Source organism: Larus michahellis, chromosome 8 (assembly GCF_964199755.1).
Source record: "Larus michahellis chromosome 8, bLarMic1.1, whole genome shotgun sequence".
Classification (NCBI taxonomy): Eukaryota; Metazoa; Chordata; class Aves; order Charadriiformes; family Laridae; genus Larus; species Larus michahellis.
Window position 1 is genome coordinate 35,128,905 of NC_133903.1, and position 9,309 is coordinate 35,138,213.

At 38.1% G+C, this 9,309-nt stretch overlaps 1 long non-coding RNA gene across 1 annotated transcript; it reads left to right on the forward strand.

Moving 5' to 3' along the window:
* Window positions 1-815: 815 nt before the first annotated feature.
* LOC141747406 (uncharacterized) lies at window positions 816-3,235 on the forward strand. The gene is made up of 2 exons (XR_012588718.1): window positions 816-910; window positions 2,918-3,235. It is a non-coding gene; the product is annotated as an uncharacterized LOC141747406 (long non-coding RNA).
* The last annotated feature ends 6,074 nt before the right edge of the window (window positions 3,236-9,309 follow it).

The window sequence follows — 9,309 nt, forward strand, 5'->3', positions numbered from 1 at the left end:
ATTCTATGATTCTATGATTTCACTGAGATGCTCAAGCCAAAGCGCACTGTAGCCACTAAGAAGAATTTCTGAAGGGAAGCAAAACTTCTATAACTTACTTTTTCCTATTTCCATCTTTCATTTCATCTTCTCTCACAGCATACATGTATATGGCCTTTTTTGATTCTCTTAGGCAAAATCGCTGGGGCAGAGTTGTTCATTCATGCTCATTGCTATGTAAAGAAATTACTTCTCAGTAAACATGGGATGAGCATACTGCCCTACCTCATGCCTGATAGTACTGGCTAGAATATTGCTAGGCCTGAGCTGCAAATTCTCAGCAGCTAGTTTTGTTGTTGAGAGAATACCAGCAACATCATCAGTGGTGCTTACGTTACTGTTGCTGAACACCTGGACAATTATTATATTTGATCTTGTATTCTTTGAGATCTTCCCAGCCTACTTTGCCATTACTGGAAAAATGTATCAAGCTTCTTGCCTAATTTCTTGGACACACATAAAAGCTGAAAATCGCACCCCAGGTTTCTTTCCGCATTATTGACAGCTGCCTCCCCGTCACTAGGCTTAGCAGCAGCATACGCAGAAGGAGCCCCTGAGAGAGACAGTCAGTGCAGACTGGGTGAAGCACAGGGGGAAGCTGCCAAGGAATTGCTTCTTGGGTGAACAGGGAACAAGGGAGCTCTGGAATATACTCACAGGACTTGTGCTGAGATGCTTTCCAGAGAAAGTGGGTCAGTCATGCCACCCTCACAAAGACTGGTACAGTCTCCCACAGGGAGAAGATTGCTTTACACAGGAGCTCCACCCATACTGGCAGAGAAACAGGGCTTATTGGCACAGGGAAGGACTACTTGGTGGTCAGCTGTCCTTGAAACAAGTCTGACTGAAAAGGCTGGAAGCACTTGCAGAGGTATGTGAGGCAAAGAATGGTGTTATACTACCTTCTTTTATCGTTGTTATTTTTTTTGTTATAGAATTGAATTTAGTAACTATGATACTGTGTAACACAAAAGGCTTTAGAATGACCTGAATAGCTCTTTTGGCAGCCTTGGTCTTGCTTTACCACAAGAAATCCTCAAGATCTTTCTGTCATTGTCACACCTTGGAGTTCCCTTTCAGTTTTTCTGCGAGTCTCCCTTTTAGTACTGAGTTTGAACTGCTAATGGCTTGTGACTCTGAAGAAAGCAGAAGGAGTACCTTGCTATTTGGGGCACCGTTAGTCCCATTCAGTTCCTTTATTTCTATGTGTGGAAGTTGGGTTTTGTGCATTTAATGGAACTCTGTTTCACCACACTGATGTTTGAGTTGGCAGCGTTATACTTTTTATTAGAACAAATGTAGGTCCAGAAACTGATGAAACAGAAATAGAAGGTTCACTGTAGTCCACTCTTTTCAGGAAAAATAAATATCATGCGATGCTTAAAAAAAAATCCCATGATATATCTTCCTGATTAACAGCTAAAATCTAAATGAGTCCTTCTTACGGGCAAGACTAACCAGAAAGATTATGCTGAGCTTTGCTTAAAGGAACTTATTTATCTCTCTATTTTTATTGTTTTCACTAGTTCCCACTACTTCAGAAGTATGGAATTGATTATATGTCTTGCTTTAATGGCACGTGTTTCTGTAAGGGTCATCAATTAGAGAATGAAATCCTCAGGATTTTAGAAAGCAACTTACTGCAAGCAGGTTTCCTTTTCCTTCCTTTAAAGTAATGGAAAAGACAGGGTGGGGGGGGTCCTTAAAAGAATGAAAAATACTGAAAAGGCTATGTTCAAAGTTTTGTAGGAATTACAACTAGGAAGAGTGAGACAAATATCATTGATGGTATCAGTACTAACTTTGGCAGAATGTACTGTGTACTAGTGTTCTTGGTGAGACACACAATGCCTGTCTGTTAGCAAATGTTTTAGATCTTTTCCTTCACTGGGCTACCCAAAAGCAGCTCTTCTCACTTCTGAGTGCCAGCCACTGGAGATGGGCTAAATTTGTAGTACCCATTACCTGTAAAGAGTATTAAAATAGCCACATGGAACCTGACCCACACAGAACCTCAAAACGCCAGGGCTGAGTGTTTGCTGCTCAGACCTGAAATGTGCCCTCTCTTCCCCACCTCCCGCCCCAGCTCTCCCCAACTCCTGGAAGAGTAAATAGGGCCATTCATAAAATAGAGACAGAGAAAGAATTTTGAAAGTTATAAAAAACTCCCAGTATGTAATGATACCTCCTACAGTGCTAACCACCATATTAACGATGAAAAAGCTACACCCTGCATGTGCAAACTAGCATCCTTTTTACTGTATACTACTTCTAAGCCTCCATGAGGCTTAAAGTCAGTGGTAAAACTCCCATTGGATCTAGCTGCCGTTAGATTTCTCCAATCATGTTTTAGAACTTAAGCATACATAGGCATTTTTCAAACACAGCACTATATATTCCATTAGTAGACTGCACTTTAATTGTCCCTCTCCCTTTGTCTTTGTGTATTTCTTAATGTGTTACTCTAAAGGCTCTTTTGATCATGGGATAGTGTCTGCCTGCACGTATATGTAGGCAGAGCTAGGCTTAATGTGAACAATATTAAAAATTTTAATAACACTGTCCTGCAGAAGTGTCTAGTCTAAGATTATATTAATCAAAGCCTATTATTCAACTCACATATGGGTTTGTTGGGGCTGGTATAATGTTTTGGCCGTAAGCGAACAGAAAAGGTTCTGCTCGCAAGACCTGCTCTCTTCCTACTGAGATACTTTAAAGCATAAAATATCTTTCTATTTTTCCTCTTGCTTATCTTCTCCCTATTCTTTCATTCCTTTCCTTGTTGGAAACCATGCAAGAAATCAATGCTGATGATAGAGCAGGGAGCACAGAATTTACAGTTCTATTAACATTTACCAATTTTGCTGGTTATTTTCAGCTCTTACAAAACTGGATTCTAGATGACCTGCAGCAGAAAACACAGAATTTGGCAGAGTACTATGGGATAAAGCCCTGGAGGGAAGAGGGGCCCAAGAAAGATGGTTAATATTCAAGGATCACCTCCTCTAATCTCAGGAGAGATGCATCCCAACAAAGAGGAAGTCAGGCAAAAACACCAGGCCTGCGTGGATGAACAAGGACCTCCTGGACGATCTCAAACAGAAAAAGGAAGCCTACAGAGGGTGGAGGCAAGGACAGATAGCCTGGGAGAAATACAGACAAATTGCTCTGGTTCAGAAAATATTTTTGGGGGCAGGTAATATTAGTACCCTCCTCAGCAAATTCTATAATTGTAACCACACATGGTAGTCGGTGGGATAGGTAAGAAAATGTATGGTGTCTCCTTGAATGAGTGCCAAAGGAATCAAGAGAAGTGCTCATTAGCACGGAAGGGAGAAGAAGGGTAATGCTTCCTTCCTGTCACATCCTCACCGTAGAACCAGGGTAGACATTATCTAGCACATGTAGGTTTGCTTTTAATGACAGCATTTTGCCAGGAGTGAGTATTTTTGCTTTGTGGACTAATTCCCATTCAGGTTTGCGCTGGTACCTAACAACTGAATTCCTATTTCATAGCTCAGGGTTAGATATGAAGCCCTGCAAAAACATCGCCCTCAGAAAACAAGAAAAGGTAAAGAAAAGAAGGAAAAAACCACATTTGTTAATTCTGAGCTGTTGGTAACCCAAGGAAATCTGTTAGAGGATGTACATTGCAATTAAACCCTGCCCAGACAATAGGCCTAGAAAGAATTAGCAATATGCAGCTGATCCACAGAGCAATTTTCATCAGTTCCAAACAAACAACATCAGACTAAAACCCTCTTATCCCTCTGCAGAAATGAAATGCATAAACAATCTCTGAATCAAATTAAGATATAAAACAGTCTCACTTTATTAGAAAAGCTGAAGGACGTTTTGACTGAACTTCATTCTTTGTCAACAGCAGAAACTGCCTCATAATTAGTTAAGTACTGGAGCCTCTCTTTTTTCAAAATAGCTAGTATAAAATTCGATTATAATGAAACTACAAGGAAAGTTGCATTACTGTCCAAGTAAATAACAATTTAAAATTCTTATTATACCATTAATCATGTTTTAGTAGGAATATACTGGTAATGGCTTAGCAAACAACAATCAAATACTACCTTTCTTGCTAGCTTCACAGAACAAGTAGTATATTTTCCAAAGAATGACAAAGGTACATTATTGTACAGTATTAATGCAATCTCACGTTATGAGCAGTCCAGCACTGAATTAGAGAGGTCTGTAATTTCCATCATACTAATAGTCAAATACGATCCTAACATCAATCATTTTGTTTGTTGAAAACAAACAAGTAATCCTTTGTTAAAGCTAAAGTCTTTCAAGGTTGAACAGTAAAGAATTAAGAAACAAGCAGACATATTTTAATTACTATAGAAGGCATCTCCTTCACTTATGCTTCATAAAATAGAAGTAATTCCACAGAAGCTAGCAGAATTATACCTAATTCAAATTTGTGCAAAGTCATTATGCAATTCATATGTTATAGAGTTTATAATCTGTTATAAATTTGTGATGCAGGTTGAATGGAGTCCATGTAGCATCCCACATTAATAATTTTGTAGTGTGAAGACTCATTAAAGAGGAGTGACAAATATTCACAAAACAAAGTTTTTATCCAATTTGCTCATTTAAATTAATTGTTATATAATAACTCTGTACTGCAATAAGGTTTTATAATGCTTTAGTAAGATAATGGGGGTGGCAATTGTTTTTGATCTCCTGAAAATGAAGCAATATGTAATCAGAATGTTCAGATAAGGATTTTTCTATGTAGTGTATTTGTTCCCTGATTTTTCTATAATTATCATTCTTTTCATGGAATTTCAGCTATGTTTTATATGACACAGGATGTGAAATTTAGGACTTCAGCTATGAATGAACAATTAACACTGCTCTCAACTAGTTATTATTATGTTAATACTGTGCTGGAAGGTTTGTAATTATCTAGTCATGAATGACACCTTTTATAGGAAACATCGTGTTTAGGGGTGGATATGTAGTGAGACTCTGGAATGTATCTTCTGGCATTCTACAAATCAGAAATGCGAAGTCAGGCTTGGAGTTTCTTCTAACTCACATGTTAGAATCATGTATGATTACAAATCATGTATGATTACATTATCATACAACATGCATCATCTGTATTAATTGGTTCCCAATGATGTATGTACAAAGCAAGTTTTTAGAAAGATCCAAAAATTTGCTATGTCATTGGGGTGCTTCTTTTGACTCAAGTCAAGAAGTCCATATAGGATGGATTATATGCACTACCATGCAATTACAACTATAAGAGTGGCAAAGAACTGAATATCCTAGTGCATAGCAAGTTAAAACTGAAGTGACGCATACCTTTTAACAAAAAGGAAATAGAAATGCTTCAACATAACACATTTGAAAGAAAACACATCATCATTCTAACCTTATGACCACATTTATGTCCACTGTCACTGGTAAAAAACTGTAATTATTAAAAACATGCTGTCAGTAGATCGGAGCTAAACAGCTGGTGTGGAACTGAACTGGAAACAGGAGTAATGCTCTTTTATTGTTATTTTCCTGTGTTATCCTATGTAATTCTCTGGAATTATTTTAAGCATCCATTTCACTTTAGTACCTCAGAAAACATGGTATTATAATCCTAAAGTAATGGGACTTTTCAGATCATGGTTTGGCATCACCTTAAGAGCCATTGAAAAATGCAGAACAAATGTCTAAAAGCCTTGATCTCATTCACTTTGAAAATTAACAAAGGCAAAAATGTCCAACTTAAAAAAAGGAAAATAAGAGTGGGCAAAGGGAAGGAACTGGAAGTCTGTTTAACCTCTGAAACAAGTGGGATTGTTGGCCCAAATTCTTTAAGGTATGAAGTTAAGCAACAAATGCAAGGCAGTAGGTTTTAATTGAGCGAGGACTACAGGAATTTGCCTAAACTGTTATTCATTCCCTTTCTCTCCGCTTCTTCATAAGTGTATAGCTGCCTCCCATCCCAGGAGGGGAACCTAAAACCTACTTTTCTAGAATTGTAGGATGATTCCCTCAGCCTACCCAGGTCTTGCAAAGCCCCTTCAGGAACCTTTCTCAAAGGTCCACTAAAATGGGAAATTAAATAAGCTTCTCTCAATTCGCTCTTCTCCAGACTTGTAAGGGAAAATAGAGCAAATGTCCTGTGAAGTATTACTTTATGATGTATCCCATCCATTACGAAATTCCCTTCAGGGAGCACTCTGTGGACAGCCCAAGTTGTAGAAGAATTTAGACTCCCTTTCCTCTATCAAGTTCACAGCTGGGCTTTTAGAGGATTCTGTGATAAAACTGCAGCAAAGCTATGCCAAGTTCTGGTACCTGGGAGACTGGAGTGTTGATTGATGTGGACGGGACCAGAACACTCCCTTAAAATACTTTTTAAAATGTCAAAAGCTCCCTTCCACCTTTGTCCCCTCCTCCACTTAATTCAGTTTATGAAAGTCATAGGCCTAAATTAAAGAAACCACAGATTTTGCTATGCAGTGTAGTAAATGGCTTAATTGAGCAAACCCCTCACTTTTATTCTCACAGTGCCGTGAATACATTGCTGATGATCTACTTGCCTTTGTGCAAAGTGGGGAAATGGAAATGTAACTTCACTAACAGAGATGGTAAATCTGTAACTCAGCCTTGTCGATTCACCTATTTTTACTGTTAGGATTAAAAACTGAAATTTGTACATTTCTTTAACTAAACTTTCAAGAGAAAAAGCTACCAAGAGCTGAGAGAATGCCGTGGTAAAAAGGAACGTCTAAACGGAAAGCAATTCATCAGAAGTAGTTGTACGGTAGAAGACACTGCATGGGCCTTTTCTCTCTGTGCTCTGGGTCTGTATGGGCCCATTATGGGAATGGTCTGGATGCCAAAGCTTACTTTGATGTGGCCAGTAGAAAGATTCCAGTTCATTTCAAGGGGTATTTTTGAAGAAGCCTCAATAATTGTTAAAAATCTGCACTGTCTGCTGAGTTGTTTTCAGTCTGTTTCCTAGCTGAAAGACAGGCACATTGCACAAACCTTGATCTGTGCGCTTGTTAAGTTACTTCTCTTATCATTTCCATGCCTTGTCAATCTTCTTTATTTTAAAGACCGAGCAAACATCTTTCTCTCAATTTGGAAGTAATATTTTCTGATAAATATTGAAACAAACACTATATAGATGAGGCCTGCCCTTCTCTCCAAAGAATATGTGGGGGCATACAGTGGGTGTCACTCTTCGTTCATCTGTGAACTCCAAATTATTTTTCTAAATGAATTTTTCATTATTTGAATGCAGAGGTGAAAATACATCAGCACTAAAAGGCTTCAAGAAAAGCTAATTTGTACAGGTTACTAGCCCACTGTACCTTTGTAAAGGCTCTATATGTTTGTAAACCATAAATGCTGGAAGAGAATGTATATTACTGGGTCTCTGAACAAGATTCAGAATGAAAATAGGTTAATATAAGGTCCTTGCACTCTGTCTTCAGCTGTGTCCGTTTTGATTTTCCTCTTTATAAGATAACACACATTTGTCAGTGCACATGCACACACATGCACAAACACACACAACATGAGTGGATACTAAATAAACAGCCCTATAGAGAGGGAGTACAACATTTCACTGACTGTAGAATGAAGCCCAATTTTATTGGCAGACTTCAATGATGCTAGACAATAAAACATTTGTAAGTTTTGCTGCAGACAGTCTGGCTGGCAGTTTCAGCAGCTCTAATTTATTGTGAATAAATAATTTCCTGGAATCTCTGAGGAGTCATTTTAATGCTCCGAAAAAAATAAAAATCTGGCATGCTATTAAATTTGTTTTCCGTTGTTTTGAACCAAAAATACTTAAAATAAAAGAATTTTTAAAAAACCACCCCGATTTCAAAGATAGTACTTTGTAAATGTCAAATCTCCCAGTTTCACACTGGTTTTACACATGAATAATTTGTGTTAACTTCAACTTTATATTTAAAGCCATGCCAGATACCATCTGTTTGCAGTTTCTTTTTTGTGTGTTATTTCTCAGTTTCAGGCAGAGAAACTGTCCAGGTTAAAGAACTCCCATATTTCTGCAGAGTACATTTAGACTCTGTTTGTGTTTCTATCCTACCGTAAATTGATTATTACTTGTAGCATGACGGTGATCAGACCATTTTCAAAGGCAATGCATGCTTGAAGCAGAAACAGAAATTCAAAAAGGCAGTGTAAAAACCAACTTCAGAATATGTTAGAAGCCAACTGTAAAAATATAGACGGAGTCAATTAGTTGATTCAGTTTTGCTGCCATCAGCAAAAAAAGCAGCTTTAGTTTCCACAGTTGCTGAGTACATTTTTTCCATGAGGCACCTCACAGTTCCTGCCAGTGGACTAATATATAAGTGCCTATTGCACTTTTCTTTTATTCAATGCTTATTACCTTGATGTATCCAAAATATTCCAAATAAGAAACTGAACCAATAAAAGGGATAAACTTTTATCACCAATAGCGTCACTTAGATATCTAATATCATTCCAAGAGACTGTACCACTTTTAATTTCGTTGATACGCGCCATAAATAATCTCCATATAATCCACAGAAATATAACAAAGCTAAAATCTCTACTGGTAACAGGGAATTGTAATGGAAAACACTGGGTAAGTTCAATTGTAGGTCTCATTACCTGTATTGTCCAAAATATTTTCTACAGAGTAGTATCACTGCAAGGAAACAACCTGTAAAACTGCAAATTAAATTTGAGAAGCAGAAAAAGGCTACACATACATTTTGTGTGACTGGAGAGCATCAAAAAGCTAAATGCGTATTTGAACACTAGTACAAAGGACCCCCTTTTTGTAGAGAAGTCGCATGGCCCTCTGATCCCATAGAGCCACTATTTCCTATGTGTTGCTTGTCTTTATAGGGAACAATTTCTTAGTTCAAGTGCAAAACCAGCATTACTATCATCAGTGCTCCGTCAGGGTGAAAGCCTTCAACACATTCAGATGAAAATGGACAATAAACAGGGACAGGCTTTTGCCTGTGCAATAGTAGAGAGCAATATACCTGCCGTTAGCTTCTGCCACATCTATTTCTTTCAGTTGGCACTAAAAGTGCAAAAACTATTACGAATAGCAAAAGGCCCTTCCCTCTGACTGCAGAGAATCCACCTCAGCGCCCACCAACGGCAGCACTGACAGCCCACTGAACAACTTGGCTACAAGCAGTACAAGCCACAAACTTCTGATTCCTTTTGTCTACCTTCACTCAAGTTGTTGAATACTCTCTGAATTCAGTGAGA